This window comes from Ruditapes philippinarum, unplaced genomic scaffold (assembly GCF_026571515.1).
Source record: "Ruditapes philippinarum isolate M1 unplaced genomic scaffold, ASM2657151v2 ctg4131_1_1_1_1, whole genome shotgun sequence".
Taxonomy (NCBI): domain Eukaryota; kingdom Metazoa; phylum Mollusca; class Bivalvia; order Venerida; family Veneridae; genus Ruditapes; species Ruditapes philippinarum.
In genome coordinates this window covers 122,882-150,828 of record NW_026865925.1, presented here as the reverse complement: position 1 = coordinate 150,828, position 27,947 = coordinate 122,882, and the positions used below count along the sequence as shown (strand labels likewise).

Genomic DNA, 27,947 nt, shown 5'->3' with positions numbered 1-27,947 from the left:
TATTTATACAGCGAGTACATTTTATATTTTCTTGTAGATCTTAACAATTAATATGTTAAATAGCGACCTTGAACTATTGTTTAAATAGAGTGCAATAAAATTTGTTACTTTTTGCAGACGTCATTGTTCTTTTCACATCTGTATGAAATCAAAATTTGCTTTGATTCAAGCAATATTGGTTTCTGTACTACAGTAGGCCTAGGCTACGCTGTGTCCGTTGCGCTAATAAAATGGAATAAAATCCCCTTTGCGTAATTAGTAAGACAACTCGTGACCTAAATTCAATGGCTGCCGGCAAAGTTTGAAAATAAAGATTAAACCATTAAAGGTAACTATTCATTGTAAACCAATGTTTAAATAAATCATCTGGTATTTTTTTTTGTTTATGGTGCACTTTATGAGTAATATGAAGACAGAACATCCTTCCTCGCTCCTGATGACCCGAAACACTTCGAATGCCAGACGTTTCGCTCCCAAGACATTTCGGTATCATTGTTCTAAAGGGTTAACAAATGTTCATTTATTTATGATAGTGAAAGTACAGAATTTCCCTGAAGACAAAGTATTATGGAGTTCTATGAGTGAATTTTCAGCCTGAAAAGGTACTCAATTTTGACGCTTTTGCTTTTACCATAAACGAGGTATACAATGATTGGTAATGAATAATGCTTTTTACATTAGGTAATAAAAAGTGAGCCTTTAACTACATACTAACACTATTGGCACGTAGTCAACAATCATTGTATGGACATGATGTTATTGAATTTTAGTGTGTTTTTTGACAAGTAAATGAAGAATAGCCGCATATTAGTCCAGTCGACTTAGTGGACCACTGATGAATCCGAATAAGGTGACTCATTTCCATAAATTTGTTTAATAAATAATGAGTTGTTATCTCCTGGCTCCGTCTCCCAATTACGAAGATTTACATGATAATTATCCGCAATGTCCTAGTCTGTCGTTAGAGACACATGTTAATAAAGATGCTCCGCAATTTTGCCAAAAAAAAAATGAATACGAGTAAGCGTTGTATGATCTATAAATAATGATCGGAAGGGAATAAATAAATAAATAAAAAGAATATTTAAAAAAAAACGGTGAAAAGGAAAAATAATTTAATAATGCAAATTTTCCTTAATGATGGACGATGGACAAACTTCTATACCGTCGGTAATTGACGCAACTATCAGAGCCCGACAACAATTATTTTCGGTGTTTTTTTTTCAATTTAAAAATTAAACTTAATGAAACAAAAAAGGATTATTATCAAAATTTCGTAAACTATTTCAATTAATGTTATTTAACTGCAACCAAACGCTATTTTTTCTTGATGTCTTGAGATGACAAAGTACGTACATTCTTTACTGTAGCCAACACGTCGATTAATCTCTTAAAAGTAAACATTCTTGGCTATAATCCTCGCTTAAAGTCATAATTAACATATGCACTTTCGCCTTCCATATATTTTTGAAAAGTGCCGTACGGCTAGCCAATACAGTGTGTCCTGGCTAGTCGTACGTGACTCACGTACGGCTAGAACTTTTGGCGGGCCCGTACGGCTAGCCACTTCCTTTTTTAAAATCTTGAATAAACTGTTGAAAATCGTTGAATAGACGATTGTGAAATTTTCTACAATTTTTAGTGGCCCTGATTTATCTTTAACAAATTTTCCATGGTGATTACCCTGCTGTTTGAATTTATGTTAAAATATACCTTGGAGTGACCCGAGTGGGTCATATTGTTTTTATTTAATTTCTAAGAAAGATCAAGACTTGTTGAAAATGTACCAACCTGAAAATGATTAAGTGTTGATAGATGCATTAATAGCTAAAATAAATTTAAAGTATAATTTCCCCTTCCATTTACTATTGGCTAAAAACCGCTTAACTGATTGAATATTGGTTGTCCCGGGATAACTTCAATTAATTTAAGACCATCCAAAATAGAATTTCTGCATATTTGACAGTTTTGATGAATTTTTTCAGTATGTGCATGTATCCTCATTCAACAATATTTATGCGTGCAATTAGAAATTTTATGCACAAATCACTCACTGTTATGTTGTACACATAGCCTTTAATTCATCTAAGTTTTTTTCGAGTACCACATGATAGGTCGGGATAATTATCCACAGCTGTGGTACAGAACGCACAATATTCGGTAATAGGGATTATATCAAACTTAGAGGGATACGAAAAACCGCTTCTGTTTTGATATTTGTATTTATTTGTGACACTTGAACAGTTGAAATTATAAATGATTTAATAATAATGTTATATATAAATTAATTAATAGATCTATATATATATGATGACCAATTAATCAAAATAAAATAGTGAAAAACAGAATCCCTAAAGAAAGCCCAGCATGGCAAAATTGTAAAATGTTGCAGGTTCGGTTGGATTGAGCCTGTTCATGGACGGTACTGGAAAGTGCAAGTTACTGTCCACGCCCCCTAGCACCGGCTTAAGCAGAATTCAACATTTAAACACAAAAATGGTGAAATTTGGAATTAAGAAACATCCGCAAATGTGTTCATAAGGCAGTCATCATAAAAACCTTCAGTAGTGTCAAAATATTCCATGAAAAGCGAATATGGTCCCCAAGTAAAAGAATGCATGTGCCCTTAGACAAGAAAACAAATTGGCGGAACTAAATAAAATGGAATTTAGAAAGGGGATCTGAGGGTATGAAGCCTGCATATCACAGACAGGATGTCAAAACACAAATAAACTTGAGTTTGAATGAAATATAATAGGGGCCTTCTCTATCATCTATGACAAAAATTGAAATACCACCCCGGGCAAACCGGATACCTGGATATTTCTGGACCACTGTGGAGTGTGGTGACATATGACTATTTGAAACTCCATTACTACTACATGACATGATATAATGACACTTTTGTTAACATTTTATTGACATAATAAGATATCAGTGGTAATGGATTTACACATATATTCTATCTACAGGTTATTTGATGTTTTATTTCATTTTTGTCATTTTACCATCTTGTGGCTAACTTGTGGCTTTAAACATATTTGAATCTATACATGCAAATATATACATGTAAGTTGTGAACGACTTGTTGTTTTAAAACCAAATAAACTTTCTTTATAACATGTATATTCTATGTACAAACATGTATTATATGCTTGTAATATAAAGATGAAAAATTACTTTTCAGAAATGGATCTTAGACACAGCAATAGAAACAAATCAAAAAGAACTCTTAAGTGTCATAAAAAGTCAGCAGAAGAAAAGGGGCTTCTTGAGATAAAATTTATTGATTCTTTCATAGGTGAGTTGAGTAAGGACATTTGTGTCGCCTCTACGGAGTAGTGGCGACATATAGGGATCACTTCTCCGTCGTCTGTCTGTCCGTCCGTCACAGAACTTGTCCAGACTACTCCCCATAAACAACTGGTGCAATTTCATTCAAACTTTACAGGAATGATCAGTACCAAGTCTAGTTGTGCATATTGTCAGCATTTTCCGATTCAATGATTTTTGTAAGAGTTATGGCCCTTTAATAATTTTTATTTTTAAAGTTTGTCTGGACTACTTCTCTTATACCACTAATGCAATTTCAATGAAACTTTACAGGATTGATCTGTAGCCCAAGTCATTGGGCATATTGCACAGGTTTTCTGGTTGAATGATTTTTGGCTGAGTTATGGCCCTTTAATAAAAAGGTGTTTTTTTCTGTGTGTTGCCAGATACACAAAACCTTGTCCGGACTACTTCTCATAATCTGCTGGTGCAATTTTATCCAAACTTTACAGGAATGATCAGTACCAAGCCTAGTTGTGCACTGTCTGTCTGTCTGTCCGTCTGTCAAAAAACTTGTCCCCACTACTCCTCAGAAACTACTGGGGCAATTTCATCCTAACTTTACAGGAATTTATGTCGCCACTACTCCGATCACTTCTCCGTCTGTCACAAAACTTGTCCCAACATGAAATTGGCCATCATGAGGCAACACATGTGATCACTGATCGCTCTTGTAATTTATTTTGGAAGTACTTGATAAACAATTTTACAAATTGTAAACTTCTGTTGTAGTGAAGGTAAAGGGGAAGAAATGATGTTCTGTGGAAAATGTGCTGGTACTTAGTTTCCTTTTAGCTTGACAAAATACTTAGTGCACAAAATTGAACGTAAATGATGGCATTGTGTCCATTATTTGTCATTATCCACCAATTCTTTAAACAATACACTTGTGTTTGAAACTGAGGGTAATGTTTACCCTCTTGGTAAGGGATATCAAACCAACATTTTTTTTTATTTTAGGAGTACCGGGTAGTTAAGGCAAATGAGGGGGTAATTTAATACCCCTTTATGAAGTTATTGTATTATCTCAAAAATCACATGGTGGATTTTAACCAAACTGCACAAGAGTGTTCTTCAGGAACAATTAGCCCTGAGGTCATTAGGTTTTTAAAAGAACCACTATTGCATAGGAAAAATTTCTTAAAAATTGTCCGACACTTATTGGCAGTTAAAATTGGTTTGAACTACATGTACATAGTATTTCTGAAGTGAATGTGTTGTGTGATCTTGACCATATGATGTCCTCACTTGTATAACATAGTGTCCTCATTATGAGGCCTACACACTTGTCCTCATTTGTAAATACACTTAAATAGATGTAAGCTTATCCTATAATAAGGCATATTTGTGCTGACACTTGCCTAAAAACTTCATTTATCAAAAACATAATGATTTAGGCCAGTCACCACCAGTCTGTTTTGCTCCCACAGATGGTGCTCTTGTTGTTATTTAAACTTAAAAGGATATTTGTTGATTCAGGGGAGTAAATGAGAGTATAAAATATGCATTTTATAAGTCAGTTGTATGTGGCTTTACACAGTTATGATAATGAAGTAACTCAAAACAATTTCAGGTTCTGGAGATTATGATTTGAAAGCGGTCAAAGCCTTAGAGAAAGGAGAATTGATATGCAAGTATTATGGAGTTCTTATGAGTTGAAGTTTTTCAGACCTGAAAGAGGGGACTGGCAGTTTTCTTTTCTTTTCCAAACATAAAAGGAAGAATTTTTGGTAAGATATAATTGCTGTCTTTATCAGTTCATATAAATAGGAGCTTTAAATAGTAAAAACTATTGGACTTACATGTGATGGCAGATATGATTTATAGTTGTGTTTTCGACAAACATAGTCACTCCAGATGATTAGAAAACCGGCATATTATAGCCCACATCTAATTAGGGGCCATGATGGAATCAGGATAATGGTGATGGAATATTCATTTTAGCTCGTCCCTACTATACAAAGTATATGGAGAGCTGTCTTACTCGCCCTGGCGTCCGCGTCCAGATTAAAGATAGGGTACATGTATATTGTTTTGCAATGTCAGTCTGTCTGTCTGTTAGTAGACCACATGGTTTATGCTGATTATCTGGAAAAAAAAATTATCATAAAGTCTTCATATTTTACATAATGACTGGTCATAACTAGTAAATTACCCCTATTGATTTTGTTAGCACTAGGTCAAAGGTCAAGATCAGCACTAGGTCAAAGGTCAAGATCACAGGGGCCTTAAATGTCAGAATTGTTTCTGTTATTTTATTGAAATTTCCAAAATTTCAAACAGTTAAGAAGAAATTTTAAAATGAACACGTTTACTATCATGAAAAAATCACTCTTATTTGTCAGGCATATTTAAGTAAATACTGGTTGATTAAATGACCCCCAGGTGATCAGGATTATACTAAAGCAGATGCCCATGCCATGTAAAAACCACAGAGGCAAGTGACTTTAGTAGTTTGCCCAGCTCGCAAGTGATATTTTTTAGTGAAATTTTTATTCTCTATAATTCCCTTCCAAATATTACTTTTCTTTGCATTGACATATGTTTCACATTAGCGTTTTTTAGCTCACCTGAGCATATGCTCAGGGTGAGCTATTAGGATCACTCTTCGTCTGTCGTCCGTCGTACGTTGTCCGTTCACACTTTTCAAACGACATCTCCTCTGAAACCATAAGGCAGATCATAATGAAACTTCACAGGGATGTTCCTTGTGTGAAGCCTTAACAAAGTTGTTCAAAGAATTCCATTCCATGCAGAACTCTGGTTGCCATGGCAACCAAAAGAAAAAACTTTAAACATCTTCTTCTAGAAAACCCAAAGAGCTAGAGCATAGATATTTGGTATGAAACATCTTCTAGTGAGTGTCTACCAAGATTGTTCAAATAAAAGCCCTGGGGTCAAAATTGGCCCCGCCCCAGGGGGTCATTGATTTTCCCTATATGCATATAGTAAAAACTTTAAAAAATCTTCTTTTAAAGAACCCAAAGAGCTAGATCTAAGATATTAAGCATGAAACATCTTCTAATGAGTGTCTACCAAGATTGTTCAAATAAAAGCCCTGGGGTCAAAATTGGCCCCGCCCCAGGGGGTCATTGATTTTCCTTATATGCATATAGTAAAAACTTAAAAAAATCTTCTTCTAAAAAAACCCAAAGAGCTAGAGCTTAGATATTTGGCATTAAACATGTTCTAATGGATGTCTACCAAGTTTGTTCAAATAAAAGCCCAGGGGTCAAAATTGGCCCAGCCCCAGGGGGTCATTGATTTTCCCTATATGCATATAGTAAAAACTTTAAAAAAATCTTCTTTTAAAGAACCCAAAGAGCTAGATCTAAGATATTAAGCATGAAACATCTTCTAATGAGTGTCTACCAAGATTGTTCAAATAAAAGCCCTGGGGTCAAAATTGGCCCAGCCCCAGGGGGTCATTGATTTTCCCTATATGCATTTAGTAAAAACTTAAAAAAATCTTCTCTTAAAGAACCCAAAGAGCTAGACTTAAGATATTAAGCATGAAACATCTTCTTATCAGTGTCTACCAAGTGTCTACCCAAAGAGCTAGAGCATAGATATTTGGTATGAAACATCTTCTAGTGAGTGTCTACCAAGATTGTTCAAATAAAAGCCCTGGGGTCAAAATTGGCCCCGCCCCAGGGGGTCATTGATTTTCCCTATATGCATATATTAAAAACTTAAAAAAATTTTTTTAAAGAACCCAAAGAGATAGAGCTAAGATATTTAGCATGAAACATGTTCTAATGGATGTCTACCAAGTTTGTTCAAATAAAAGCCCTTGGGTCAAAATTGGCCCTGCCAGGGAGAGGGGGGTGGGGGGGCAAAAGTCATTATTATTCATTATTTGTGTATAGTAAAAACTTAACATCATGAAATATCTTCTAATGGGTGTCTTCCAAGTTTGTTCAAATAAAAGCCGTTTGGTTTAAACTGGCCCGGCCCTGGGGGCCTATGTTCAGGTGAGCGACCCCAGGGCCATCATGGCCCTCTTATTTAAGTGTTTTGATTAGTTATTTGATTTTTTTTATTGACCAACCTTGTTAAAACATTTCCATTGCTGCAGCAGTCTTGCCAATAATTATATGGCCGACTGCGAAAAATTAAGTTAAATAGATGAAGATGTGTTACAGGTTTCACAAAATTTATATGTATAACTAATACTATAGAGGTATAATGACAATTGCATAATAGTTTCAAATTATTGTTGTTATAAATACTAAATGTGAAAATTGACTTTAAATAATTAATTTGGGAGTGTAAATCTCCTTTGAAGTTACCGATAAAAAAGAGACCTAAAGAGGTGAAACATATACAAATTTGTGTAATTTTCATCACTAATATCATTGACCGGTCCTAAGAAAGGAGATTAGCCAATCAGATATCTGAGCAAGAACTGGTGTCAAAACAAATGAGAAATGAGCAATAAAATTGAACCATATTCAGTGCAAATAGTAAACAATAGATATAAGTGGGATTTTACTTACTGTGACCTAAGAATCATCTGGTTTTTCAAAATCATATTGGTATATTATTTGTATCATGAAAATAAATATTGCAATTAATGAGACACTGCAGTAAATTTATTAATGAATATTAAGAGGACATTTTTTTTTTGAGTGAAATATGGAATATATTTTCACGAAACATGATAAAATGCCACATATTTTCACGAGCCGGAACAGCGAGTGAAAATATGTGGCATTTTATCTTGTTGAGTGAAAATATATACCATATTTCATGAAAAAATAAAAAATAACCTTTTTATTTAATTTCATTATCAAAGAAAAATGGTTACGAACCCCATTGTTTGCTATGCAGCTGCAATTGTACAGCGCGCAGTAATATATGATTGCGTCTTGTTATGCACGCGATATTTGGCGCTACATTGTGACGTCACGTAAACAACTCTTTAAGCGTCTGTACAGCGTTTATATATTGAGGTTCCGATTTATTTTCTTAGACCATTTTCTATCAATCTAGATAGTTTTCAATGCAAAATTCAACAAAGTGTTGTTTCGTATTTATCAGATTTTTCAAACCAAATAGCGAAAGAAGTCCCTTAAAATCAATATGAGTTTTGACTCCACCTACTTTCATATTTATATTTCATATTTAATTTTTAGCTTGACTATTCGCAGAATAATCGAGCTAATGCAGTCACCCATTTGTCGGAATCTCCGTCCCTGTGGTTAAGTTTTTGCATGTAAGCTGGTATCTCCATAACTACTGAATGGAATGGATTGAAACTTCACACACATGTTCTCTGTGATTATCTAAGATGATTGGCACAAGTCCCATAACTCTGATTGGCTTTTTAACATAATTATGCCCCTTTTTCGACTTAGAAATTCTTGGTTAAGTTTTTGCGTGTAAGCTGGTATCTCCATAACTACTGAAGGGAACCGATTGAAACTTCACACACTTGTTCTCTGTGATTATCTAAGATGATTGGCACAAGTCCCATAACTCTGATTGGCTTTTTAACATAATTATGCCCCTTTTTCGACTTAGAAATTATTGGTTAAGTTTTTGCGTGTAAGCTGGTATCTCCATAACTACTGAAGAGAATGGATTGAAACTTCACACACTTGTTCTCTGTGATTATCTAAGATGGTTGGCACAAGTCCCATAACTCTGATTTGCTTTTTTACATAATTATGCCCCTTTTTCGACTTAGAAATTCTTGGTTAAGTTTTTGCATGTAAGCAGGTATCTCCATAACTACTGAAGGGAATGGATTGAAACTGCACACACAATTATCTAAGATGATTGACACAAATCCCATAACTCTGATTTGCCTTTTTACATAATTTATGATGGCCCTTTTTCGACTTAGAAATTCTTGGTGTAAGCTGGTATCTCCATAACTCCTGAAGGGAATGGATTGAAACTTCACACACTTGTTCTTTGTGATTATCTAAGATGATTGGCACAAGTCCCATAACTCTGATTTGCTTTTTTACATAATTATGCCCCTTTTTCAACTTAGAAATCCTTGGTTAAGTTTTTGCATGTAAGCTGGTATCTCCATAACTACTGAAGGGAATCGATTGAAACTTCACACACTTGTTCTCTGTGATAATCTAAGATGATTGGCACAAGTCCCATAACTCTGATTTGCTTTTTTGCATAATTATGCCCATTTTTCGACTGAGAAATTCTAGATAAATTTTTGCTTGTAAACTGTTATCTCCATAACTACTGAAGGGTTTGTACCTTTTCGGACAATTTTATGTTTTCATATAGGTAAGCATTATTATACTCAATGAAACACCCCTGTGACAACTTTTCGAATAGTCGAGCGTTACTATCCTCTGCTGACAGTTCTTGTTAAAAAAAATGAAATATATTTGACTGATATAGCCCCATATTTCATGGGTAAAATTAAATAGAGGATATTCAATTTTTTTCTATAAATACATGATTTATTTTCATTGAGTGGTATGAAAATAAATATTTCATGAGTGGCGGTAGCCACGAGTGAAATATGGTAATTTTTATGCCACAAGATGAAAATAAATTGTGTATTTATAGAAAAAACTTGAATTTTCTGTTTATTATATACATTTTTCTCCTTTTTGATATTAAAATTTGAAAGACTTTCCCTTAAATTTTGTGTACTGGCAGAATTTAAAAGATAGTAGTCCGGCAAGACACCAGTGAAAATACGGAAATGAAAATACACATTTTATTTCATCAATATTTCATTTATAAGTATATAATAAAAGTGAATATTAATTGTAAGCAAATAAACAGTTCTATAGTATTCACAACGTGTGAAAATATCATTTTATAGAATGTTGTTTTGAGACAGTTTATCAACTAATGAAGTCCTCATTTGTGTTACACACTGTCCTCACTTTGATGCATACACCCTTGTCCTCATTTGTAAGTACATAGAATACATAGAGTATATTTGTTGTTTTTGTGCCCCCACTTTAGTGGCATTTAGATTTACCCTTGTCCATCCTTCCGTTCGTCCGTTCTCTTTTTTGTCGCATGTAACTCAAAAAGTATGTGACCTAGAGTCATTAAACTTTACAGGAATGTTGATCACTGTGTGTAGTTGTGCACCTGGGTATTTTTGTCTGGATATTTTTAGTATTTTTAGAGTTATTGCCCTTGACTTAGTAAAATTTTGCAATTTTCAACTTATGTTGCATGTATTTCAAAAAGTATTTGACCTAGAGTCATGAAACTTTACAGGAATGTTGATCAGCATGTGTAGTTGTGCACCTGGGTATTTTCGTCTGATTTTTTTTAGTATTTTTAGAGTTATTGCCCTTGACTTAGTAAAACTTTGCAAATATTTCATGGGTGAAATTGAATAAAAGTGAATTTTAATTGTAAGCAAATAAAACCAGTTCTATAGTATTCACAACTTGTGAAAATATCATTTTATAGAATGTTGTTTTGAGACAGTTTATCAAGTAATGAAGTCCTCATTTGTGTTACACACTGTCCTCACTTTGATCCATACACCCTTGTCCTCATTTGTAAGTACACAGAATACATAGAGTATATTTGTTGTTTTTGTGCCCCCACTTTAGTGGCGGGCATTTAGATTTACCCTTGTCCGTCCGTCCATTTGATATTTATGAGCTTCATTCCGTAGTTAAATAAAGAACAAAAACTAATAAAATTCAAATTAAGAGCTATTTTTTGTTTTTATGAGCTAATTTTGCTTATGGACTTTGGTCCAGGTGGTGTTTATGAGCTGATTTGCCTCATAAATGTCAAAAGTTGGTATGTCCGTCCGTCTGTACGTCCCAAAATCTTGTGAACGCAACTCCTCTTAAACCGGATGGCAGATTTTGCTTAAACTTCCAGGGATGAACAACCTTAATGTGTAGATGGCAGTAAAGGAAGGAATTTTTGCTGCGACCAAATTTAACAGAATTATGGCCCTTTGTTGATTTTTTCACTATATACTATGTAGAATTTTGTGAACGCAACTCCTCTTAAACCGGATGGCAGATTTTGCTTAAACTTCCAGGGATGAAAAACCTTAATGTGTAGATGGCAGTTAAGGGAGGAATTTTTGCTGCGACCAAATTTAACAGAATTATGGCCCTTTGTTGATTTTTTCACTATATCCTTTGTAGAAATTTTGTCAACTCTTAATCCGGATGGCAGATTTTGCTTAAACTTCTAGGGATGAACAACCTTAGTGTGTAGATGGTAGTAAAGGAAGGAATTTTTGCTGCGACCAAATTTAACAGAATTATGGCCCTTTGTTGATTTTGTCACTATATACTATGTAGAAATTTTGTGAACGCAACTCCTCTTAAACCGGATGGCAAATTTTGCTTAAACTTCTAGGGATGAACAACCTTAATGTGTAGATGGTAGTAAAGGAAGGAATTTTTGCTGCGACCAAATTAAACAGAATTATGGCCCTTTGTTGGTTTTCAACTTGTGGCACATGTAGTCCAAAAAATATTTGACCTAGAGTCATAAGATTAACAGAGCAATGGCATGTGGGGACATCCGTGTCCTAGGGACACATTTCTAGTTTTATATACACTTTTAAGTGGTAATTTTCCAAATACCGTAAGTCTCAGTTACTCAACTGGAAGCCCTAACTGCGGATTTGTGTAAATGGTGCCAGTAAGTTGTATCAAATAATTCCTTAGCATGTATTATAAATACTGATTGTTGCTAGTATTAGAACATAGAATAAGAAAGATTTATCTGATTGTATGAAAAATTGATGTTTGATCTTGAAATAACTGGTTGTTCCAAAATATAGAAGACTGACCTTTGAAATTGGATATCAGGCCAATCATATAAACATTGTGAAGAGAAAATCATCAAATTTAACGCTGCCAATGAACAAAAAATTATAATCACTTGAGTGTCCAGTGTGGAGCAATTATTTTTGGCCCAAATTCAGCCACTTTTCATTCATTATAAAGAAAAAAAAGGTCATAGGGAACACTCAGAGTTATAACAAATTATTGCTTGCAAGGAACTCATTTTTTTCTCCCAAGTAGAAATAGCCAGAAAATTACATGGTTACAAAGAACTCCAAATTATTGACTAAAGATTTATAAATCCTTATTCTGCACTTTCATTTTCATCGGCACAGACTAAAAATTCGGCAAAATGTATAGAATAATTTTACAACTTTAAATGTTAGTACAGACAAATGATTGCATCTTATCTTTGCAACACCTGTAACAATGAGATCAATCATCAGTGTGTACCAGAGGTGCAAATATCTTTACAAACAATGAATGAAAAAATATCATAAATAATTCTCATAAAGAAACACATTTAAAAATCAAACATTTCTTCAAAGTTAAGTGATGTAAATAATTATTGATTTAAATGCAATAAACAGTCAACTCTCTTTATCTGGAAGTTGTTGGGACTGTTGAAAAAGTTAAGATTGTGAAAAGTTTAGATAATATAATTGGCTTAAATTTGACCTGAAACTGACAAATTATGTCATATTTGTGTTGTACCTCTCATCAACAGTGTTTTTACATCTTTACACTCTTTGTAGATGCGTTTGTATAGAATCTTCCATAAATGATGTTTTTATTTTGTTGTCCTATCTATTAGTTTACGCAGTTTCTACAAAGTTTATTATACCACCATTATTGTGTGTTATGTTTGTTCAAATTATAATTTTAGATACTGAGAAATTCAAAATAAAAAGGGTCGAGTTAAACAAACAAATTGTATATAATATAGACAAAGAAGGAAAAAATTTGGACTTGGAAATTTTGATCAAGATAATAAAAATAGAGAAAAGGTTTGTCCATGTAATATTGGGAGCTGACTGTATAATCATATTTTTTATCCTGTCTGATAATTATTATTACTTTTTTATTAAACAGGGCTTTTACAAACTCTTCAGAGAGTTCAAACATGAAGATTTTACAGTTGAAGCCAAAGTACTTGTTGTACCTGCAAGTAAGTGCGATCTTGTATTTTTTAGCCCATTTCATTTCATTCATTGATTTGATGTTGAATTGTTTTTTACTCAACTTCTATATCAGCAGTACAGTTTTTGTTTACAAATCACACAAATGTAATACTAGAACTATAATTTTCCTTTTTGTGTCGCCTTGAAAAGGCAACATATAGGGTTTACTTTTGTCGGCGGTGTCGTTGTCGGCATCCCCTAAAGCTTGTCCGGAGCATAACTCAGACACTGTTAGTCGGATTGACTTCAAACTTAGTATGCATGCTTTTTTCAATTACCCAAAGTGCAGTGCACAAGGACCGGTACTATGCACTTCTTAATTTTTGAGTTATTGCCCTTTGTAAATTTTCATACTTTAATTTTGCCCGGGCCATTTCTCTTCAACTATAAAAGTTATACACTTGAAACTTCATAGGATGATAGATTTCATTAAGAAAAGGTGCAGTGCATAAGAACGGGTACTCTGCACTTCCTAATTTTTGAGTTATTTCCCTTTGTTAATTTTCATACTTTATTTTTGTCGGGGGCCATTTCTCCTAATGTATAAAAGCTATGGACTTGAAACTTCATATATAGATCTCATTACGAAGAAGTGCAGTGCACAAGATCCAGTACTCTGCATTTCTTATTTTTTGAGTTATTACCCTTTTCAGCCTGACCGGGATTTGAACCCGGGACCCACAAAGTACCATACCATAACTTGAACAACTGAGCTATAATGGCCACTTACACATTTTCTCCCCTTAACAGTGAACAGTTATGAACCATGACATAATCCTACAAATTAAATACAAATAATATGTATTTAAAATCTTCAAGAAAAGTTTTGTTATCATTATGAATAAATGCAAATTAAGTAAATGGAAATCTTATCCATTAGGGAGGTGATCTGTTGTTGACTTGTAACATCTTGATCTTGTGATCCAAGGATCATGAGATAACTAAGATCCCTGAATCTTCACCATGATAAAATTTGTCAACAATCTTACAGATGGGACCAAACTGCTAGGACCAGGGTTGCATTTGAAACTAGGCAACTGCTGTATATCTAAGTTCCCTGGATTCATGCTATATCTCACCCTTACACTTTATCTTTTCTCTTAGAATAATGATATAAGTGTCAAATAATGTGTTTTACTCTATTATCATACACCAAAATATTTTTCCAGGAAGTTGTGACTGTTATGAAATATATTTAACTAACAAAACTCAGATTTTTTAACAAATCAAAGTCATTAAAATTAATAATTACACTGGAATTAAAATATCATTTTAAACAGTTCTCGCTTAACATAATTTTTGTTGATGTTTTGAAATTTACCAAGCATACATGCCATATTTCCAGCCACCCAGATAGGGGGATTTGGCTTTAAAAAGCAGGGGATTTGGACCAAAAGTAGGGGGATTTTTAAGTAAGCAAGCACAAACCACTCTTAATCTTAAAATGATGCAAACATATTATTAAATTTCCCCCATTTTATTATGAAAATGAACATTTCTACAAGATCATTTGATATTTTCAAGTTTTAATATACTTGACTGTAAAAGAATAATATGTAAACAATTGCAAATAAACATAGGTACTTTAAATATTTGATGTAATCCCTGTAAAACAAATATAATTAATTGCATGTATATCATTTAAAATACATTTTTATATCAGATATATATTGAATCATTTTAGTACAAATAAACTTAAATTTGATGCATTCAAAATCATTAAAATAAATATACTTTAACAGCCAAATTTTTTCTTAAATGAAAGGTAAAGATTTTTTTCTTTAAATGAAAAGAATCAACATTTTCACGGAGAATTTTTGTAGCCATAGAAAGGTGAAATAAAATAATGCTGCCTTAAAAAATTTCTGTTGACACTTCATAAACAGTAAAAAAAAATCTGTCACAAATCCTCAGGTCATGTACTTCACACCTCAGTGTTTGTTGCTTACCGTGAGACAAAGCTAGTTTATATTATTTTTGCAACAACATAGATCACAGTTACATAAAAAATAATAGTTTCAAACATTGCTTATCTGTGATTCTTTGAGATTCTATTGCCTGATCATTATTTTTTTATCTGCACTTATGTTTATTGGTAAAATTGATGCTTTAATTTTTTTGTTGGTTGAATTTTTGAAAATCGGGGGATTTCGATCCCACGGCGGGAGATCGGGAGACATGGTCGAAAATCGGGGGTTTTTGTCCCCGGGCGGGGGATATGGCATGTATGACCAAGTTATGTTAAAATTTGAAATAATAAATTTAAATAGATACATTTACTCATTCATCTTTGAGTTTGTTTTTTTTCTCTGATTTAAAGTTCCATGAATGGTTCAGTTTATATTTTTGAATCATTTAGCCATGGGCAAGCATCATGGCTTTGATTTGGCATAAATAGTATTTTATTTTCCCCTGAAACAAAAAAAAAATTTTTTGAGTCCTGAAGATCTTTATGATGAACTCTTAACTGATAACCCAGGTTTAAATGAATGAATATAAAATTACTAGCTGCAACAAATAGAAAAACCAAATTTATAAGGTTTATAAATCCAGTCTAAAAATAATATTTCTATGCTTATTCATCATTCCTGGACCTCTATCTATTTGATGAACTTCTTAAACTGGTAATTTTCCATCTTATTCTATTCAATTTATAAATATAAAAGATATATTTTTGTTGTTAAATATACATAATGACTAAGATAGACAGATAAGAACAAACAAATTAGTAGACATGAGTTACATCCCTTGAAAAGAAAAAAACCTAAAACCCCAAAGAAATTGCCTTGAAATTTTGCCTTTTGCTTTCAAACATTTAGCTTTACATTGGTATATCATTTATCCATGGACCTTTTTTGCACACAAAAGGTCCCCAGGGACTGTACTATAGCCTGTGATATTTAGTGCAACATGTGATATATAGCTTATAAGAAGTATACTCTGTTATTCAAGAAATGAATTGTGGAAAAATTTCAATATAGTAGAGATTTCACAGTGTATTAAGCTGTTCAATAATTAGGGGAGAAGATAAGCATTTGTTTTTTTTAAGAAACCACAATGCTTAAGTTCTGTTTTTAGTATATTTACTTAAATAACATCAAAATTTCCTAAATGTCTACTATTGACAAGTATAATCATTGAAATTTATTGATAAAACACTAAAGAAATTACTGAGAAATTAAAATCATGTATATACTCTTTGCAGAACAAAGCATTTATATACAATTATTGAAGATTAAGTATGCAATATAAGTAAAATACAGTATGCGAGAATAGTGAAAAGTGTTACACTCCTGACATTTTTTTCTTTTTCGGCAATTGTAGTTAACTTTGTTTTATTCTCAGCAGACTAATAAACAATTGAAGTTAGAGCTGTCATTCATTCAGTGCAAAGCATATCAACGATATATCGATATCAGATGACTAAAATCAACGATACACCGATATATCGATAATAACCTATTATTACTTGTCTGTCATTCACTTTCATACCTGTTTAAATTATTTCAGTTCAAAACATGTTCTGTACAGTGTATTGTCCACTGCATTTTTTTTCCAGACAATTTTTTTTGTCACCATTGCTATGAAATATTTCCACTATATAACAAAAGCATAACATTAGACATAAATAACTGTTCTGTATATGTTTTGGGTGATTTTTTTTTATAATTTCTAGACATTTAATTACTTATTTTTTGAAATGTGTATCGATTATTGATTGGCAAAAAAATATCAATGATACATCGATATTGTCTCTATCGATGACAGCTCTAATTGAAGTATTTTAATTACTTTTCATTAAAAAATATTTTAAATCAATATTTTAAGATATAAAGTCTCTTGCCTGAATGTGTCAGGAGTGTAACACTCAAATGTTAAAGTGAAATTGTGCATTTTTTTGTGAAATAGATTCTTCATGGTCATTTTGATATTTTTCTATTGGTTAGGAACAGAAGCTTAATTAATGTTTATAACCTTTATTTCCATTTTTTTTGCTAATTGTTTACTCGTTAGAAACTTGTTTTTGGTTTTAAGTATAACTTCATATCTTTGCTCCAAGAATTATTCTCAAATGTAATAACCTATCAGTATGTTTTCAAACATATCAGTGTTGTTCTGTACATGTGTTTCTTATGTTATTTTTACCTCCAATGTTTCTGTAAAGAACTATTATCATTTAAACAAGTTATCCTAGTCATGTCAGGAGTGTAACGTTTTTTTTATAAAATACAAGTTAAATTTGACTGCTTATTTTTTTTTTTTTTTGAGAGGTTGAAATATTTGGAAACTTTATTTTACATCAAAGTAATTATTAATACATACTAACAACTACTTTTTTATTTCTCTGCCCAATTTTTTCCAACTTTAGAAAAACTTGATGTTCTTACATTAAAAAAAATCAGACTTTAGTAACTTTAGTAATGGTATATTTTTTATCCGTACATCACTACTGTTACTAAAATATAACAACACATATGATTTAATTAACATTGGGAAGTATAGTGACACAATTTTATAAAGCATTGGTTTTGTTATTTTTTGTTAATAAATTGAAATAAAATGTTGATTTATACAATTTGTGTTCTGTTAGATAAAATCCAATTACTCGGCATTAAACATCAATCAATATCACATGGTTTTAGGTGAAAAATAAGTAGAAATATGAAATTTCAATTTTGACCCCATTTTCAAATTTTTGCCTCATTATTTTTGACTTTACCCATATGTGTATGGCAAAAACTTAAAAATCTACTTTGGAAAAACCCAAATAGCTAGAGTTAAGATATTAAGCATGAAACATCTTTAAGTAAATATCTACAAAGTTTGTTAAAATAAACGCCCGGGGGTCAAAACTGGCCCTGCCCCAGGGGTGTCATTGTTTTTAACTATATGTGTATAGTAAAAACTTTAAAAATCTTCTTTTAAAAAAGCCAATGAGCTAGAACTTAGATGTTTAGCATGAAACATCTTCTTATGGGTGTCTATTCAAGTCTGTTCAAATAAACAAATAAAAGCCCTTGGGTAAAAATTGGCCCGGGGGTGGGGGGGGGGGGCTATATACAGGTGAGCGACCTCAGGGCCATCATGGCCCTCTTGTTTGTATGAGGGGGTGAAGCCCTTAATTAATTCCTCACCAGTGACCTTTAAGCTGTGGTCTCCCTTACTCCCAGCAGAGCCCATAACTTGTCATTTATCAAAGAAATTTGAAATAACTAGGCACAAATGTTTGTTATAATAAGACGATGTGTCAGGCACAACAACCAGACCCCTACCTCTAGGGTGAAGATCGCACTTGCTCATTCAAGGTCTACATTGTCTTTTTGAGGGTATATGTCCTGTCCGGGCTATAACTTTCTTATCTTTAAAGGGATTTTGTAAATGCTTGCCATAATTGTTCACAATAATGAGACGATGTGTCATGCGCAACAGTTGGTCACCTACCTTCAAGGTCAGGGTCTTACTTGGAGGTCAAATATTAACATAGTCTGTTAAAGGGTATATTTTGTGTCCGGTCCATAACTTTTTCATTTATAAAAGGAATCTGAAATAACTTGGCACAAAAGTCTGTTATAAGACAATGTGTCATGCGCATCAATCAGATCCCTACCTCCAGGGTCAAGTTCGCACTTGCTCATTCAAGGTCAACATTGTCTAATGACAATATGAAAATTCCAGTAAAATGAGCTTTTTTTGATACATTCCTGCATTTTGGGCAAACATAGCATTCGCACAAAAGTTATACCATTAGATGTGGAATTTATTTTGGAATAAAATGGTATATATTTCGTGTTATTTGGAGTGTATATAAGACTGTACGTGTGATTATCACGGCACTTCTCCCAACTGTGTGATTATAACAAAACAAATTATCATGGCACTACTGATTAATTATAGAGACATGTGTGTAATTATCATGGCACTACCCATAATCATGCCCTTATAATGCGGCCGCATTATAATTACATGCTGGTCACAGAACAGAACCACTTTATAAATTGTTAAAACTATTGAACACAGTCAACGTTGCTTGAATAGTCAGTAGAACCCTGTGACCATAAATATCTATTAATAACCTTCTCATTTAACTCCTTTCCCTTTTACATATGTATTTATTTATGTTCCAAGCACTAAATATATTGGGACCGCCTCCGTGGTCGAGGGGTTAGAGTCGATGACTTCTAATTCAGGTACCTCTCTGGCGTGGGTTCGATCCCCGGGAGATGCTTTAGTAGTTTAGCGCGGAGGAAGGTAGTCTAGTACTGGTGTAACTCTCCAGGAACGATGGTTAGGATACTACCCGCCTATATGACTGAAATACTGTTGGAAAAAGGCGTAAAATTAAAAACAAACAAACAAACTAAATATATTAATATATAACTTTATATATGTATACAGTCTTAATAAAAAATACACTCATTAGCAGTTATTTAATGAAATAGTTTTATAAAGGGGTTGTAACTTTGTCAATAATCAATTATATTCAGTTTTAACCTCTGAAATTAAACAATTTTGGCTCATTTGTACATATATTTTTACCAGGGCTGGGGCGAGTATCCGAGTACTCGGATAATCACGAATCAAAGTAAAAAATCGAGTTTGAATATTCGTAAGCCCAGAGATCGTAGATCGCGATCTAATTTTTTTATATACATTCACTGTTTCTCACACTCATAAAATCGAGCAAATTACGATTTGAGTATAAATTATATGAAGTTTACCTAAATACAACTTGCCGGTTAAAGACTATGTACAATGATGCTTAGCTAGGAATTAATTGGTTTAAAAAAATACTCATCCAAAGAATAAAAACATAAACCTAGTTTATATTTTATATGTTTAATGTATAGTATTGTTTTTTTTTTTTTTTAAATAAACATGTTTTTATAATTAATGTGCATGTTTTTATGGGTGTCTTGATAACAAAAGATTTGTGGTTCGATTTGTGAATTGTAAGTCCTGAATCGTGGTTCGGATCGGATCGTCACTTATTCGACGATCCACACCCCTAATTTTTACTGTTGCCAATTTATCATCCTAATCACAACTGTGTTTTGTCTTATACTTAACCTGTTGGATGCAATTTGTGTATACAATGTTCTTAAATGGAATTCACGGATTGTTGAAAAAAAAACTAAAAACCAAAAGAAATGTAAAAATTGCCTTTTCCAGTATCTACACCCACAGAGCGCTACGCTATTATGCTAATAAGAGATTTATCAGGTGGTAAAAGATTTAGGTGATAAATAATGTGCTTGATTACAAGAATTATCAATACCCCTATTTGTCAATAAACTGATATAAGGAATGGCTTAAACACTCCAAACAGTATGTTTCGTGTATTAGTGCATAATGTTAACTTTCAACCTAGCGATTTTAAGAGAATTGACATCTCCATGCATCAATACGTATTATGCATATTACCAACCGGATATGACACTGATAAATTCAATCTAGGTAAAAAAAAATCGTTATCATTAAATAATACTTTTCGACATGAACAAGAATAATTTATGTAAGAAATTTTTTTTTTTAATTATGTAAAGACGCTTTTTTTCCAATTCCCTGCAATTACTTTTTTCAAGATGGTGTGTTGGATAACAAACATAATTATATGTAATGAAGAAGGACAATTATTTGACACAATTCATTTTTGTAAACAATATTATTAATTCTAGTATGTTTGGTTAAATTATAAAACCATGCTGCGATTATCACGGCTTATCACGGCTTTACTGTCACAGGCGGTTTATACATTTTTTTCAGAGATCAAGTTTGTTTAACATCAAAACATTATAAAAGTTTGCATAAACCTTCAGCTGAAGACACAATCATGTAGACACAAAATTGAATTCAGAGAAAATAGTTTTATACTTTATTCTAATTTCTAATACAAATTATACATTTCGGCAATATAAGTATCTCTCTCTGATTGCAAATTTATTGATAATCATTATTTAATTTAATAACTTACGTTCAAACGCTTCGATTTGTTAAGATAATGATTTTCTAATTTAAAAAAATGACACATCAATGATTGTCTATTTACACCCCTGGCAAAATATAACAAACACACATAGCTATAATCACAACTGTCTTGAACACTAAGTGATTAAAACATAATATAACACATTCTAAAAGTAGATCTTCGAACTAAAACTTTTAAAAAAAATATTTATCAGAACATAATTAAAATTATTCATAACGAAGGTTGTCATAATTATTTAAAAGTCACTGCAATACATGCTTTTTAAAACACTCCCGTGTGTTAGAAAATTAATTAATTCCAACAAAAATTATACTATTAGATGCGGAATCCATTTTGAAATAAAATGGTGTATGATTTAACTACTTTGGAGTAAATTTAAGACCGTACTTGTGATTCTAACGGCACTACCCCTAACCATGTGATTATTACACTGCTGCGTGACACCGGTACTCTACACTTCCTAATTTTTGAGTTATTTCCCTTTGTTAATTTTCATACTTAATTTTTGTCCGGGCCATTTCTCCTAAAGAATAAAAACTATGGACTTAAAACTTCATAGGATGATAGATCTCATTAAGAAGTGCAGTGCACAAGAACTGGTATTCTGCATTTCTTATTTTTTGAGTTATTGCCCCTTTGTTAATTTTCATACTTTATTTTTGTCCAGGCCATTTCTCATAAATTATAAAAGCTATAGACTTGAAACTTCATAGGATGATAGAAACTGCTGCTCTGCATTTCTTGTTTTTTGAGTTATTGCCCTTTGTTAATTTTCATATTTCATTATTGTCATGGCCATTTCTCCTAAACTATATTGACGACACATCCGACTTGCGGAGCTCTAGTTTTATATTCTTTGGAATATAAGATACCCTATAGAATAGGGTATACCCAGAGCAATAGAATAGATACCCAGAGCTGCACATATTCAAAAATTTCATTATTATGATAGTTGTAAAATATTCAACACTTTCATTAATATGAAAGTGAGAAAAATATCTTCATGTACATGTTTAGGTATCTTCACTCAGCATAAAACGATGTAGAAATTTTAGTGATCTTCCTATGTTTTATTTTACAGATTGAAGTAGATGTACTCGTTTTGCCACATTAAAACTTTTCAAATGTTTATTTGGAAGGAAAACAAAAATTATAAATTCTGAGTGGGTAAAGGATTCTATGAGGATAGGAGAAGTTCAAAACATGGTAAGATAATGAAAGTAATAACAGGATAAAAGTCAAGGGCACAGAATTGTAAAGAGCAACATATATATCCTTTCATTGCATATATTGCAAATATAGCAGAATTTGCCATTACTCAAAAAATACTGGACATGTTTTTGTGAAACATGAGTTTTGGATAGAAGCCAGTATAGAAATTATTTACCTTATATTTTTATGGCATGAAATTAGTAACTGTAGCTACATTAGATATAGATTTATGGAAGTAAAGACATAATCTACATCATTTTGTATTTGAAAACAACATTTAGCTGCTTTTATTACAAACAGACTTTACATTTGCAAAGTCAATCTGAATTTTTGCTATACAAACATTTACTCGTCTTTTGTCCATAAGTTTTAGATTACATGTAAGTCTATTACCATCAGGTTTTTATGCCCCTGAATAAATAGAGGTTTTTTAGTCTGTCTTTGCGACCGAAATAGGATAATGGTACATTGTACAGATGCATGAACCTTCATTACCACTACCCACTATACTTGTGAAAAGCATTATGTCAAGGTCACTAGTAAGTACTGGTAGTATAAGATTACTGTCCTCATTTGTGATACACAATGACCTCACTTGGAGGTAAGCACACTGTCCTGACATGTAAGAACACTTATACAAGTTACTGTAGTTGTCATTTTTCATACTGAATAGAAATGTAGCAGCAAGTTTTAAAGAAGATATTGTGTCACCTACATCATTTTAAGAGAGATGGTGTTTTAAAGATTAAGAAAATGTTAAGACTTGTTCATTATTTGTGCAACCGCCTCCGTGGTCGAGGGGTTAGAGTCGATGACTTCTAATCCAGTTACCTCTCTGGCGTGGGTTTGATCCCCGGGAGATGCTTTGGTAGTTTAGCGCGGAGGAAGGTAGTCTAGTACTGGTGTAACTCTCCAGGAACGATGGTTAGGAAACTACCCGCCTATATGACTGAAATACTGTTGAAAAAGGCGTAAAATGAAACAAACAAACAAACAAACATTATTTGTGCAAATCTTGGTAGTTTTGTTAACCCATTTGTAATGCAAGTTGAGTTATTGGCATAGTGAAAAATCATTGATATAACCTGTTATTGTACAACAGCATGAAATAATGGCCCACATGTCTCTTTTTTTCAATTTTCCAGCTTATTCAACAGAAGAACATGGCATATAAATTAATTTTTTTCTTTGCAGAAAAACAGTTCATGACACCTGTTCAAAAAGTGCGATAGAGAAAATTTTTTAGAAAAAATTCTGTTGTTGGAAGGTGCCAGGCAAACTGGAGTGCTTAAATGCCCAGGAGATATAACCAGTATTGGCCCTTTATCAATGGACGAAACTGAATTACGCAGTGCATAATATCCAGAAAAAAAGAGAGAGAAAAAACAGACCTTAGTAAAACTTTAAAACATATCTTTTCTGTCTTAAAAGGCTGTTATGATTCACTTCATAAGATAGAGATTAACTCTGATTTTGTATAAATAATAGTGTTAATTTCAAATGTGAAGCACTCATTGCTTTTGTATGTTTTTAAAAAACATATTATAGATAATTTTTGTGGTGATGAGCTTTTGTATGTTTTTGGAGAACATATTCTAGATAATTTTCTTGGTGATGAAAATTGTTTCAACCCTTACAGTGAAGTTGCTTAAGTAGATTGTCAGTCAATTACCTTATTTTTATATGTCAGATGCCTTGTTTAGGCCTTTTGAAATATCACTCATTTCCTTACTTAAAGCTGCATCCCTCCAGATGAGCCAAAATATTTCAAGAAAATATAATATTTGGAAACTCCGAAAACACACTAAGATTGTAAAAATAGTATTTAGATTCAAGATTCAAGTAATGTTTAATATCTTTTGTGTGATTAATGATTGGTTTTGCAGTATTAATCACCATATTTCTGCTGCGTTATTAACACATTAAAGGGATACTCAGGCAAAATAATGAAAAAAAAATTAAAATGATCTTGTGTACTCAAATCACGTTAAATTGACATTTCTTAAAGTCCCAGCATAAATTTCTGTATTAAATCTACATATTTTTGATTTGCAGTGTAAATATATCTATGTATGTTGAACAAAATCTAGACGCCAACAGAATCACTGAATACTTTTAAAACAAATCATGTGACTTGAATAAACCCTTGAAGTTACAATAACAGATATTGTGGATATTGTATGATTGAAACAAGTCCAAGTCATTCATTTTGGCATGTTCTTTAACGTTTCCAGAGTTCACTGTGACAACTAATGTGAAATCTTAGCGCTCTAACCTGACCCAAGCGGGTCAAGTTAGGAAACTACAATTTTATTCTTTATATGGAGAAAAAGTTTTTGTTCCTTTGACTGTCTAGTGCATTCATTTTGAGGATATTTACAGAATAATGAATGAAAAATTCAAAACTAAGAAATGAAAATTTTGCCTGTGTCTCCCTTTGAGGGCTATCTTTGCATATTTCGACCCATTTTTGTAATTTATGTGGATTGTAAGTGCCGTTTGCAATATATAAATTATTTTCTTTGTTCATGTTGCAATATTTTACTTTTAAACATATTTTCTAAATTATCATGAAAATTAAGATAAATCTGGAGGCGTGCTGCTTTAAAACATTGCTAAGATGAATCCGCATTGATTGCCACTGGTCTAGACAAAAACAATATTTTTTGGTGGTTGTGACAAAATAAAGTGCTATACATTTGGATGTGCTATACATATTCCAACCAAAAAGTGTTAACATTATTTAAAAAGAAACAAAATAATCTTAAAGAATTTGAAATTGTTGGTGCTATTTTCTTACTGTTTACCATGAAATGTATTTTTACACTGTAAATGAACACAGTTACTTGAAATATTTTTTACTGTTAATACTGTATTAGTATACCACTTTAAACCAAGTAAATCAATTACAAAGTCTCTCTGGACATATATTTTTATAAATAAGCTTTTTAGAATAATGTATATGTGTTCAACTTAACACCAAGTAAATATAATGCAAAGTCTAGCTGGACATATGTATTAATGCATCAGCTGTTTAGTAGTTATTTTACAATAGCCATTGCTTTGGAGACTCAATAAACCTATCAATTTTTCATTTTTGTTGCACAATAGCAAAGGAACTAAAGTCTACAAACAGTATATGAGATGTTTGCATTTATTTCAATCATCTGTCAATGAAATTGAACAAATAAAGAGTTTTTAGAGAACTTTTTTTCAATAAATATCACATCATATTTTCTGTAGGCCAAACCATATATTAAAGACATGGAATGTGTTTATGATTTTAAAATCATTGGGAGTTGATTTCAGATATTCAAGCAGACTTTTTTGTGGGTAATTCTAGGTTTTGATGTTAATTAAGGATTGTTGTTTTGTCAAGACTGTTTATCATTTTATGAAGTCCTCATTTGTGTTACACACTGTCCTCAGTTAGAGGCATACACCCTTGTCCTCATTTGTAAGTACACAGAATACATATAATATATTTGTTGTTATTTTTTTGTGTGTATGTGAAATCAAATGATTTCTTTAAGTGAGCATCAGGTGTGATATTTTCACAACTGGCCATAAGTTGAAATAGAAACATCTGGTGTTCACCAAAGGGAATTATTTAGGTACCAAAAATTCAGTTATTTCTGGCATTTAATGGTCATTTTCAAAAACAGTCAGTTAGTTCTGTAAAATTTTCGAGTTGTGCTTATGGCAGTAATTGTGTTAATTTGCATGATGATTGCTTATTTAAACATGAGAAAAAAAATTGAAACATTTATTGTTACTTTTTAAGGCGTACCTAGATATGAAGCAAATCTATTCAATGTAATAATAATATATCCAGTAAAAAAAACATCAAAAATATGAGATGTGACTTTAAATTTGGGTTTAATTGTCATAATTTTCACATTTATGCACGGATTTATTTAATACTTGGAGAAAACAAGACTTGCAATAAAGGCAATACTTATTGAATAAATTAAATGTGGTCTTGACCTTCAATTGACCTTGACAGTCAAGGTCAAATTAGTGAAATTCTCTTATTTTTTCATAGCAATATTATTTGGATCATGGACACATCACCTGAAATGTTCTTGCATATTAGAGATAATTTTCTACTGTTTTCACTGGTGCTAGAATAACATGTCTTTCACCCCCTTTGTACACAACTCTCATGCTTTAAATGATTTTATTATCATGTACGTTTAATGAATGAGTTAAATGCTTAGTTTGACACATCATTTTTGCGCCATGTATGAACCTTTAAATTCACTGTACTATAAGAAAAGATTGCTGTATTAGTTTCTGCAATTTCTTTCCAAAATATTATTCTTATGTGATATGCAAGAAAAAGAACAAACAGTGGCTGCCCAAGAAAAAAAAAATTAAAACTGGTACAGACAGAGATATCCAGCTCTTGGGTAACTGTCCTACCTGACCTGAAACAGTTACCCTCGAGCCAAGCTGGATATTCCTGTCAATATTGGCTACTAGAGTAAGGTTCTTTTATAAACAACTTTCTAAAAGTATATAGACAGAGAACAGAGTAATTAAATAAATATACTTTTAGAAAGTTGTTTATAATTTGCAATGTTGTTTGAAATCCTACGAATATGAATAAATAATTGTATTAGATGTGTTGAAAGTATTGTATTAGATGTTCTAAAAGTATATAGACAGAGAACAGAGTAATTAAATAAATATACTTTTAGAAAGTTGTTTTAGGGGCGTCCGTGGCCGAGTGGTTAAGGTTGTTGACTTCAAACCACTTGCCCCTCACGGCTGTAGGTTCGAATCCCGACAGGGACTTTGGATTCTTTCATGTGAGGAAGCTATCCAGCTAGCTTACGGAACGTCGGTGGTTCTACTCAGGTGCCCGTTCGTGCCTGAAATAATGCAAGGAAGGGCACCTGAGGTCTTCCTCTACCAGTAAAGCTGGAACGTCGCGATATGACCTATACTGTGTCGATGTGACTTAAAACCCAAAAAAAAAAAAAAAAAAAAAAGAAAGAAAGTTGTTTATAATTTGCAATGTTGTTTGAAATCCTACGAATATGAATAAATAATTGTATTAGATGTGTTGAAAGTCTGTTTGCTTGTTTCTCAAATAGTTGCCCTACTTTGGATATTTTGGTATCACATATTTTTGCCATATTAGCCCAAGATGAAGTGATTTTGTTTTGGTGCAAGTGATTTTAGTCATTTTCACAGCCGTGGACTGAAAAATATGACTTCAAATTTTATCATTTTTGGAGAGTTTCTAGTGGTACTGGATGGGGCCCATCAAACCTGAACAACCACCAAACCCGGACGGCCTCGAAAATGCCTGATTTAGTTTTTAGCTCGACTATTAGAAGAATATGAGAGCTATTGTAGTCACCCCGGCGTCCGCGTCTGCGTTGATTAAAGTTTTTGGTAAAGTCACATATCTCAATTATTACTTGAGATATTCAATTGAAACTTACAATACTT

The 27,947-nt window shown here is 32.4% G+C and overlaps 1 long non-coding RNA gene across 2 annotated transcripts; it reads left to right on the top strand.

Moving 5' to 3' along the window:
* Window positions 1-16: 16 nt before the first annotated feature.
* On the top strand, window positions 17-27,720 carry LOC132730752 (uncharacterized). Of its 2 annotated transcripts, XR_009625792.1 has the most exons (7): window positions 17-328; window positions 3,188-3,301; window positions 4,907-5,063; window positions 10,145-10,236; window positions 13,197-13,272; window positions 22,354-22,478; window positions 23,679-27,720. It is a non-coding gene; the product is annotated as an uncharacterized LOC132730752 (long non-coding RNA). The 2 variants fall into 2 exon arrangements; XR_009625791.1 differs by lacking the exon at window positions 10,145-10,236 and having other exon boundaries at window positions 30-328.
* Window positions 27,721-27,947: the final 227 nt, after the last annotated feature.